Raw genomic sequence first — 12,599 nt, forward strand, 5'->3', positions numbered from 1 at the left:
TTGTCAACATAGCAATACTCTGACACCAAAAACAAAATTAAACAAAATGAATACAAAAAAAAAGAAGTCAAGGGAAAATGCTAAGATAATTCTTTTAATTTTTTTTAGATTTCAAAGTTATTTAACATCGATTTCTGAAAGAAATTTGAAAAGTAATCACTTCTCGGTCTTTTGGCTAAGATCAAGTGTATAAATTTGAGATGTGTTTGTGTATGGTATGAGAAATCTAAAACATTCTTCCTAAATACATACTTCATTTTCTTAGTGAAATTTTTTCATTAATTAATTTTATTAGTACATTTTAGATATACACATGATCCCATTCATTACAAGGAATTTGTACTTGTATGTGATGTAATTTCATTCTTCTTTCCCCATCCCCCTACATTTCTTTCAACCCTTCTCTCCGTCCTTATTTACAGAAGCTTTGTTTCCATTTTCCCCTTATTTTCTCATTTTTTGCTTTTCTCCTCCTTTCTCCCCCCTCCCAAGTTACCCTTCCCATTTGAACATTTTCTATTTCACACTCTTAATGAGATATTTTTAATATTTTATTCTTTCTTCGTTGTTTGATGCTTTAACAGATCTTAAGTCACTTTGTATTGCTATACTCACAGAATGGGTGGCTTAAGCCTCAAAAGCATTTATTTTTCACAGTTCTGGAGATCAAGGCGTCAGCATGGTTGAGCTCAGGTCAGAGCCCTTCTCCAGCCAAATTGTATGCTGTTTTTTTCACTGCATCTTGCAGGGTATAAAGAGAAACAGAGAGGAAGCAAACTATGAGATCACTTACAAAGACAATCCCTTTTGATGGCCCTCACCCTCATGAATGCATCTAAATTCTAAGGGCTCTACTTACTGATATTGTGCACTGGGGGTAATAGTTCAGTGGATAAATTTTGGAGAATATAAACATCCAGTTCTTAACATTGTATGTTAAAATTTTCCATATACAAATCTGTACATAAGCTGTTAATATTGATTCATTCCTTTATCGTTTAAATTGTGGTTATATTTTATAGATTTTTAAAAATTATTTTTGAAAACTTTATAAAAGTCAAAGGATAATATAAATCCTCTTTCTTTTACAGGGATTAATAATTATTGACATTTTTATATTTCTATTAATACAAAATAGCTAATGATTTAAGTTTTATAGTATTTTATCAAAACTAGTAGAGTACCTTCCACTTCAACTTTTTCTCACAACATTTCTTATGTACCTTTATTTTTTCATTCTTTAAGTGACCATTTCACTAAATTCTTTCAGCAATTCATTGAGAATCTTTTAGAATTTTTCTGATTCATAAAATAATTCATACAGAACTTGTTTTCAACTAGAGAAGCAAATATTCTCTTCTTTTCCTAGTTCTTTGTATTTCTCAATAGATTCCTGTAGTTTTTATCCATACTTTGAACATTTGAGATTATTTCCCAATATTCAATGATTACTGTTTGAATATCTTCTTTTCTTTGTATATCTTCAGATTGTTGCTGATATTCTTTAGCTGATTCACTGTTACCTTGGAAGTCAGGAACTTTTATTTTGGAATGGAGTAGAAATCAGATTTTACAGTGAAGTGTAAAACTGAAATTTTCGTTATGCCTATTTGCAGAAGGTATATTTTATACTGAGAGTATGATATTATTTTATATTGTCATTTCACAAATAGCCTAAAACATGATGATAAGAACTAGAATATAAAGCACTGTGCCAATTACTATAGTGACAAAACAATATTATAAGGATTGTTATTTTTTATTAGCTTTTCCTAGATTTCCCTTTTTTGTTGTTGCACACTCAGCCTCTTTTTTGGCTGCCACACTTTTTACTGCTCATGTTTATTTTTGTTCTGGCTCCTAGACGCCTGTGTTTGTGTATTCACCGATGTTGAATAAACAGTCTACATCCTCCAGCTGGATGCCCTATTTTTTTGAGAAATGTTTTTTGTTTTATTGCAACAAATACTAATGAAACTTGGTCCAATTATATAAACTTATTAAATATTATATGAATAACCTTGCCACCACCACTGATGTGTGCTGCGATTCATTCCTGATTCGACTGACGGTAAATAGTCATTCCCCCAGACAGATAAGCTTTTGCAGATGGCTACCTCTGCTCCTCAGCTGGCTGCTGCTCCCTCAGAAAGCTGACTTGGCTCTGCAGCCACGGAAGCTACAGTGTAACTAGGATGCTGATGAAGAGCAAGCCTGAAGCAGGGCAGAAAGGGAGTCATTCGTCACAGGATAAAATTTCTTCCCATTTGCAGATGTAGGGAGGACATGCAGGATAGCGTCAGGGGCGAAGTTCATCTGACAGCTTCATTTTTCAAGTGAATGCACCAGAACTTCTGGATAGAACCAAGGGCCATACTCTCTCCAGTCACCTCAATGGAATTTACGTGACTCTGTGACATTCCTAGAGAAATTTCTTTCAGAATTTGCCTTCATTATATGATTTTACATATTTTCAGTGGCGCTTCATCATCTTCCTTTTAGGACTCTTTTGATTTCTGGAAAATTTAGATTAAAGATCTTCAGTAACATGGGAAACAAAAATAAAATGGTAGCAGGATTTTTAATGATGATGATGGTGATGTGGTTTTGAAGTGATAAAACTGATTTTTGTTTGGATTTTTGAACTGGCTTTGTGATTGAGCAGTTAAAAACATAATACAAACATTGGTTTATATGGATTTACAGCCTTGTAGTTTCTGATTTTTATCTTAACGCCAAAATTCATTTGTAAGAATACATTCTAGGTTGTTTAGTTAAATGCCAATCACATTATCTAAATTCTTCTTTCATGGCTTATTAGGAAATTGTGATCCAAGCCAGAGCTGCACTATGTTCCTCTGCTGCCAAATTCAGATCCCCTCTTGTTTAGTTTGTTCCTTGTCCAAGGGGATTGATAAAACCCACTTATAACTTGGTCTCATCCTGTCCCTGATGGCAGAGATAATCTCTGAGTATGAACTGATGAACTGTTGAGCTAGCTGGCCATTGTAGTGGGTTTTTTCCCTGAAAATTTCAACATTTTATTTTTTGCTTTGTTATAGTTTGATGAAAAGTCAAATTTGATCTCATAGATGATACTCTTCCATTCCTATTTGTAAAGAATTATATCAAAAGAATTTGATAAAATGTTTAAAGACTGACTTGACCTCCTTTTCCTCCTCCTCTTTGTCCTTCTCATCCTCCTCTTCCCCTGCCTTTTCCCCTCCCCTCCCCTCTTTTTGCCTCTCCTCCTCCTCCTCCTTCTCCTCCTCCTTCTCCTCTCTCTTTTTCTGATGTTACTGAGAATTGAATCCAGGACCTTCACGCTAAGCTAAACTCCAGTCCTTTTCTACTTTTCATTTTGATATAGGGTTTCCCTAATCTGCTATGTTGCCCAGTTTGGACTTAAACTTGAGATCTTCCTGGCTCAGCATTCCAGAGTGGCAGAATTCCAGGGGTATGACACAGTACTAGCTTTCACTTCTTAAAAACAGTCTTTAGGATGCTCTGATTATGAAATCCAATTATCAAGTGATAATAAAAGGAACAAGGTCAGTGTATAACGAAGCTGTGAACTGAAGAGTCTATTTGATTCATACATTGGCTAGAGCTATGAAAACTGTGTTGGGCAGTATGGCAGAGGAAAAAAAGGATGTTTCATTTTCTTTACCTCATCCAGCTAATTTAGAACTTGATTAAAGATATAGAAGTGATATAAAACATAAAAATGTAATAATGCCTACATTTGGACCTCTGGAAAAAAATCAATTAATGAAAAAGATGAATTTGGCCTGCCACCTATTCACATGGAATGAGTTTCTTTATTAAAGAATAGAAGCATTTTCTAGTTATCATTTGAGTAATCTAGAATGTGTGAGGAAAGGTTATCTTCATAGAATGTTACAACACTTTCATAATCTCATCCACTACGGCATTTTGGCTTTCTAGTATCAACATTTACTGTATAGTGTATTTCCCTCTGAGGGCTTTCGTCCAGATCAAAAAATGATAGAGTAGCATGGATTCTTTTGGTATGTGCATTGCTCCTTTTCTGAAGCAGCTATGTTTGCTTTTCTACTGTAGGTCACTGGGAAACCGTACTAGAATTTCAAATGTAGCCTTTGTACTCCATTTCTCTTGACTGATTTGCATATTACGGCTGTACCACCTGTTTGCTTTGAGAGCACTGTTCACCTACAGCAGGAGGTTTCCTGCTGCCCAATGGCAGTGGCTCAGATATTTACCGTAGATGGAGGTGAGAAGGGTTGCTCACCTAAATAGACTTTGAAAAGGTCAGGGAAGAGTCACTGTTTTGCACCATTTGCACATAGTTTTGTTTTCCCTAGGCATACTGTAATCACCTTCTATCTTGTTCGAAACTATATACACAGCCCATCACCAAGTGCTCCACACTCTTGGACTGTTTGAAAGACTATTAATTAAGTGCTTGGCTTCAGAAATTTCATTACAGAATCACTAACATTTCGTACTCAGGATTCAACTAGATCCTTTCCTTAGGAATATATGGTACTTTTGCAGTATAACAAGCTGAACATTTACAAATATTTCACAAAACATTTACAAGAAGACTAAAATACACTGAGAAGTAGGGTCAGGAAAGAAATTCTCATATACACAAACATGGCCATCAGCTCCTGTCTTTTGTCTACCCTGGTTGCAAAGGGATTGAATCTTCTCCAGCATTTCCCACTGCAGCTGCTTGCCCGTGGGGATCATGCAAGCTTCCAAAGCTGAGCTGCCGTGAAGCTGCAGAGCTTGTTGCCCATAGGGAAACTGATGGGCCAGTGTCGACTTTGGCTGCCAGTGCCACTAGAATGTATTTACATCTTAGCATTACAATCCAGACGTTGCACACAGATCAGAAAGATGAGGGTTTACGAGAAACATATCAATTAAAAGGGAGGACCACTTTTTTCTTGTTAAAATAGATGGGTCATGCTGAAGAAAACATAGATGCCTGGATGTTCAAATTTATTAATTTTTTATTTAGTTTTCCCTTCATGTTATCTCTACCTTCATTTCAAATCCTTTTACGGTGGAAAGGAAAAAAAACTGAAGAAAATTAGATTATTTGTCAAAACTTTTTATGCTTGCTCAGAAGTAATATGAGCTATCTACTTATAGTAGAAGACTAATACAGATAAGTTAGCCTAATTTATGTCAAATTCATTCTTCAGTCTATTGTAATATGGGCCCAATGTTATGATATGGACCCATTTAGTCCAAATTAACACATACTTATCAAACACTTTTTTCATGGCTAATGAAATGTGAATATGTGATCTATATAAATATAATAAATATTTAAACATAACTAAAAATGAGACCAACTGTTCAAGCTGTGCACACAAAAAAGAATTATAAGCAATGTATCTTCTTAAGAAAACTAAATAAAAAACTGAACATAAACCCTCTCCTCCTTCTTTTTCCTCTTCTTTTTTCCCTTTTCTTTCCCCTCCTTTCCCTCCCCTTCCTCCTCTCCTATCTCCTTCTATTAATGATTGTAGTTGACATCTTTGTTTTAAAGTTGCTGGGCTGAGCCGCCAGTTCTGTGGGCCTGAAATACTTGGAAAATAGCTAGGTGGTTAAAATAATAAATATGGTTCAGATGTTGTAGTTAGGGGTTGTACAGACAACAATTAGAATGAGAACACAGAGTTCATAATATTATTTTTATAATGGTCACCAGGAGTTACAAAAGAAAATGCAGAAAATCTATCCACAACACCAGTGACATAGATTATTTAGTCCAGAGCCTAAATCCCACAGCAATGTCCCACATGAGTCCAGATAAAAACCCAGAGCTCATGCCAGTGCCTCCCACGAGTCCAACTGGAAGTCCAGAGCCCACAAGAAGGACACACACCAGTCTCTTTTACAGATCCATGCTGGGAAGGCCCAAAGGTCAGTGGTGGAAGCCAGAAAGTCCACGCTAGCAGGGTGAAGGAGCTGTGCTGGGGGGGATGAGGGTTCTACGCTGGAGCCCAGAAGTCACACTTGCAACAAAGACCAGGGCTGTCCTGAAAAGCAACACAGCCATCCTCAGTGACACAGAGGCCCCAAGCTCCTCTGATGACAAGCACAGTCGGGTACATGTCAGGAAGCCAGTGTGATGAGTCCATCCTGGAGACCAAGCGGCACACATCTTACTCTCCGGAGCCAGGAAGCAATGCTAGATGTGTGGACTAAAGCTTCTCCAAGAGAGCCTAATGGCTCAAACAGCAACTCATAGGAGAACCCATAATACCTCAACACAATGCAATAACGTATTAATGCCTCAAAGCCTCACCACCTCCCTTCTTCACCTATTTATGCTGGCAACTTTCCTCAGGTGGAGCATCTTCACTCAATGCTCAATGATGTAATCCAGCTGGCGTTAAATTGACCACCAGTTCTTTTTTTTTTTTTTTTGTCTTTTTCATTTTTACCGGTACCGGGGATCGAACTCACGACCGCCTGCTTGCAAGGCAGGTGCTTATGTCGCTGAGCTAAATCCCCAGCCCCGACCACCAGTTCTTAATCCATAACATCAGATGACCTGTTTCTTTAGGCAAATGATTGCCAGCACTAGAGATCATTTGCTTCTAAGAATACTTAAAAAAGAAGTCCTCTTGATCTTTTAAAAATGACTTTAAAACCCAGAGTTACTAATAAAATATAATAACTTCCTGAAGATTTCTTGCGAGAGTAACTTTGTATAGATGTGTATGGTTGTCATGAGCTTTTGGGGACACATATTTAGACCTTCCCAATATGAAATCAGGCTCAATTAGTTGCATTGCATCTTAAATATCATATTCTGCACTTTTGCCTACCGTTCTTGGTTCATCTGGGTCTAATCAAACAGAAGTATAAATTTGTAGCCTGTAAGTTACTAGGTTACAGGGCCAATCCCGGTAAAATAGACTGACTAAAATATGGCCAACAATGGAGTCTAAAATCATAGCTTCATGATTGACTTGAGGATTTGGTAGAAGGAGAATAACCATTAGTAAAATGATGATACAGCAAAAGTACTTTAAGATATTAAGTGGAACAAAGGATCTGCTACTTACATATTATGGTTGAAATCCATTATTAGAAAAATTGTTGGAATTTCTTTAGCTTGTACTCCAACATGGAATGCAAGACTGAAGTTTTGATGGTACAGCTGAGATCTGCCTTACGGGGAGCTATTTGAGAAGGCAGACGTGAATGAAATACCATCACAAAAGGTGGATCTCCAAAAGTTCAAGGTGTAATATAAGAAGTTTAAAAAAAATCTTCTAAGACAAGCAGATTAAATTCTACATTTTAGCCTATGCAAACTCTTCAGAACCAATTTCACTTCCAACATATATGTCTTATTCTCCTTTAACTAAATAAATAACAGTTGGTGGATAGTTTACAAATTGATATGGATATATATTTTAACATATGTTAAATCTGAGTTATTTTTAAATTCAATCATGAAAATATATCATGTACAACTAATGTAAAACCAGATAATTTTAGCAAGTGAATGTTAACTTTTAAAGAATTTGTATTCCTTTATTTCTTTATTTCAGTGATAGCTTTTTCTCTTTAATGTATGTTGTATTCAGTATTTTAAATAACCGTCATCCATGAAACCCTCATCTGCCCTGTCTTGTCCTGTGCAGAAGATTTCTGGAGATGTAAATAAATGCTCAGAACAAATTTCTCTGTGTGTTACTGTCTCACTTTCTCTCTCTGTCTCTGTCTCTCTCTCCAGTTCTTAATAGACAGTTTCAGTGTTGAATACAACTAGTTACTCAGGAAGCATTGGTTTTCTTACCTTTTCTAATCTACTATTATTAATGTAGAAATAGATGGTATATTTTCCTTCTCTTTAACTTAGTCTTATCCATGAAAACTTGTTTTTATTCATACGCTAAACAAACATTAATTATCTGCAATGCAACAAGCATTGTGCTTCACCTAAGGGGTACAGATATAAAAAATCTATTCTGTGTTCGTGGACATTATAGTCACAGTCAAGAGGGGATATAGTCAAGGAGAGCACATAGATAATAAGCCAAAATTTGTAATTCAGTATGGTCAGTGCTAAACATTATGAAGACAGGAAAGAATTTTGTAATTTAATTGAAGGAGGGAGAATAAAAAAGAAAAAGATTATGATTAAGCCAAATTCTTAAAGGATGAGAGAAATTAAGGAGATGTGGAGAAATCCAGAAAGGTATATTTATTTATTAGCAAGGCATCCACAGAAGATTAATAAGAGTCAAGTGCCATGAGGAAAGATCTTTATATAAGCCATAAATACTGGCATAGAGGTAGTGGGGATATGAGATACAAAATAGTCATGCAAAAGAGTGTGAATTGTCACCTGAACGCTAAAAAAATGTACCGACAGGTACTGCAGTATTTCAAGTAGGTACATGAAGAGATTTATATGTTAGAAAGGTCATTCAGTAAACTTCGATTAGTGTGTGCTGGTTGGAAACAGTAGGAAGGGTTTCCTTTGAGATGACTTAGGAGATATGTACTAATTCAGCTAAGACATGAAGCTTTTGAGCCATGGCACAAAAATGAGTTGTAGAAGAAGAGACAGGTACAAGAGTTGCTGAGGAGATTCTATTGGACTTGGTGGCCAATAATATTATGGTAAAGAATCTGAGAAATAATAGAGTTAAGATTTGCTTTCAGGTTTTTATCTTGAGTAACTAATGTTACCATTTAGTAAGACAAACATATAAAGGAAAAGGATTGCAGGGACAGAATTATGAATAAGTTGGATTTGAATTTGTATGGATCACAACTGGAGAAGTCTAGATGACAATTTTTGTGGAGCTCAGAGGATACATGTGAGCTGGAAAGAGATAGGAACCTTAGAGAGAGGAGAGATTTTCCAGCATCTGGAAAGGGTGAGGGAAGTGAGAGCAGTAACATCCATATGGATAACAGTTATCTGTCACATGATATTTCACTAGAAAAGAGTATTATTAGCATATATATTTTCACCCTCTTAAAATAACAGTCAAAACATCTAGTTTATATTTAAGTTAAAAATTTTAATGATTATGTCTATATATCCTTACTTTTTGTTGTTGCATTCCTTATAATTTGTCTCTGCAATTCTGGGGCCCTCTGATCTATATTTCCTGGTAATACAAATGCATATGTTACTGAATTAGCTTAATGATTTTTTTTACTACTAATCAGAAACTATTTTTTTAAAATTTTATTTAAGGAGAAAAGAAAAAAAAGCAGGGAAAGGGTACAAGTTATACAGATTTACAGAAAAAAAATGAACAGTAGGAAATCACTAGTTAATGGATTACATATTGTCATCTTAGAAATAATTGTTCAAGTCACAAAATTAAAGCTTGTAAAGTGGACATTCCATCAATGATACTGCAAACAGTTCTATTCATTGATCTAATAAAACTCTGTGACATCATTTTCTATCTTATACACTTAAATATACATGCAGTTATATAGTTTGGAGCACTTTCTTTTCCTCTCTTTTGTACCATGACTATTACACATTTTGGGTTTCATTGCTCCCACGGTTCTTATTACTTTTTTGGAAGAGAGTAAAACCAAATGTGACATAACAGAACAGAATCAGTCAAGTCAAAAGGGTGGACATAATAGATAATGTAAAAACATAATACAAGGTGATCAACAATGGTTACCATAATGCCTCCCGCTATCTCTAATAGAATTGCCTATACCGTTAGTTATAATACAATTGAACAAAACATTAAAGAATAAAACCGACAAAACCAAAACATTGGAGACATTGTAGGTCTTCAAAAGTAGATAAAAGTCAACAAGAATGGGCGTCATAATGAATCTCATTATCTTCACAGCTGATGCCTAAACTTTCGAACCTGATACTATCCAGCAAAACAGAATAGGGGAACATCAGTTAAAAACCAGATGGTGAGAGCAATACAGGGCTTTAAATCAAGGTAATGAAAAGTCAAAGTGGGTTACTATAATATATCCTGCTATTTTTTTCCTTTAATTAAAAGGATAAAAATAAAAAAGTAAATAATGGAGTGGAGATTGAGAAAAAAGAGGGCATAACAACAAAACAGCGCAGATCAAAACATAACCATTTAAGCAGAATAGTGTTTCACCACCAGATAATCCTAACCTAAAAGTAGTTACCATATTGTTTCTTTCTTTGAAATCCTTGAGTACAACTTCGTATACTGTAGCATTAAGTATATCAAAACAATGTAAAACCATTCAAGAGAATGACAGCATTACAGAGTATTTAGAATCGACTAACAGAAAATGAACAATGGTTTCTGTATAATCTCCTTGTCTTTAAAAGGTTGCAGAAACTATTTTTAAAGTTTGCTTATCTTTAAGATTATTATTGTTACAATATCTATCATACATTTTGGATCTTATTACTCTTTAGTTTTTATTATTTTTTATACTAGAGAGACAAACAATATTTACAAATGTGAATGATTTATTTCACTTATGAGGATATTCTCAAGTTGTCTCCATATACCTTTAAAAGCCTCAAGATCATTGTATTTCATAGCTGAGTAACATTCCAGAAAGAAAAATAAAGTATTCTAAAGAATATAACTGTACATATGTTTAAGTATGCAAGATAGAAAAGCATACTACTGTTTCTTTAGTTTAGCAAACAGAATAGTTTGTACTGTCATTGCTTGTATGTCCATGTTTTATGCTTTGATTTTGTGTCTTGAACAGCTACTTCTAAGATAACAATATATAATTTATCAACTAGTGATTTCTTACTGTTTTTTTGAAATTCTGTATTATTTCTACCCCTTTTTCTGTTTTGCTTTTTTTTCTCTAAAGAAAAGATTGTTGTTGTTACTTTTGTTTCCATTCTATATTAAAAATGACCTAACCACCAACAGGGGAATACAGAAACAAAATTGCGTGTGTTTGTGTGTGGAGAGAGAGACAGAGACAGAGACAGAGACAGAGAGAGAGAATCCCATGGGCACACACATATTATATATATATATATATATATATATATATATATATATATATGGTATATACATAAAATGTAATACATATGTACATACATATATCTACACAAAGTGAAAAATAATTCTGCCTTAAAAAGAAGGGAATCATGTCATTTGTGACAACTTAGATGGACATGGAGGACGTTATGTTAAAATTAAAAAGTTAGGCATGGAAAAAGAATTACTTCGCGTTTTCATTTAAATGTGAAATCTAAAATAGTCAAACTTAGAAACAAAGAGTAGTGGTTAATGGTGGTTGCTAAGGGCTCCAGGGAACAGTAAATGGTTGATATTTGTTAAAGGATGTAAATTTTCAGTGACATAGGATGAATAAATTTTGGTGTTCTAACGTGCAACACTGACTGCAGTTAATAATACTGTATTATACAGTTAAAACAGTAGCAGAGTATAAGTATTCTTGTCACAGAGTCAAAGAAGAAAATGGTAACTCTATGATGGATATGTGTGATTGTGGTGGCCATTTCACAATATATATATATATTATTTTAAAATGTTACATTGTAGACATTAAAATATACAGTTTTTATTTTTCAATTGTACCTGAATAAGACTGTCTTAAAACGTGAGCCCTGTGATTGAATAAAGATCCAATGCAATCTTTGGGATTACAAAGATTGGGATCAATACCCAGCGCACTTGATGACTTTCTTCCCGGCAAGACATTTGTTTCAGACACTTTCCAGACATATTCCAGTATCCAGGGATTCCATGGTGTAGACCTTCAGTCTTCAGAGAGCAAAAAGGATGTGTTGACCTTTAGTGCTAACAGTAGAGGATCACTGGGAACTATGCAGGAGGAGGCAGGTGAGGCAGAAAGAGTCCTTATAGCTGGAGGTGCGAAGAACATGAGATCACAACTTCTCCCAATTGTGTTGTGCTGGTTGTAATTTTTTCTTATTTTACCATCTGTTCCTTCTACCATTTTGGGCATGACTCGTATCAACAATTGTACTGCCAGTGGTATTGCCAATGCCATTTGCCTCTGTCTCTGGTTATTGTTTGATTGCTCTCCCCAGAGCATCCATCCTGTCTCCAATGACCCATTTTCCTGGATCTATGGAAAGTGCTATGTTCCTTTACCTCACACTGTGTGAGACTGCAGGCTTTGACCTCTCCAGGAAACATTTGCCTAAGTGTCACATATGATTTGCTACTCATGGGTATCCAGCTGCACAAATTGAAGATGAAGATAAAAAGGGGCATGAACTCCCTTTTAAGACCACTTTCATAAGAATGATATATGTGTGCTTGTTTTTTTAGATGAAAATGGTCCCAATATAAGTCTCCATTTAGTAAACCAGGGGCTTTAGGTTCCCTACTTATAATGATATAGAAGCACAGTTTTGTGTATAACGTTACCTTGTTTTTTCTTGGGACCAAAAATAGTCACTTCCAAGATGGGGAGCTGGGTGTCTAGCCTGGAAGTTCAGGGAAATATCAACCCAAATGCTGGCCGGTGATGTATGCCTAGTCTTTCTGTACTGCTCTCTACCCATGCAGAAGGTGCTGGTTTGTTCTTTTCCATTCTTTGCTATTTTACCACTTCCTGTATGTAGATAATTC

Source organism: Cavia porcellus, unplaced genomic scaffold (assembly GCF_034190915.1).
Source record: "Cavia porcellus strain 051 isolate PalLab524CR breed Dunkin Hartley unplaced genomic scaffold, mCavPor4.1 scaffold_4, whole genome shotgun sequence".
Classification (NCBI taxonomy): Eukaryota; Metazoa; Chordata; class Mammalia; order Rodentia; family Caviidae; genus Cavia; species Cavia porcellus.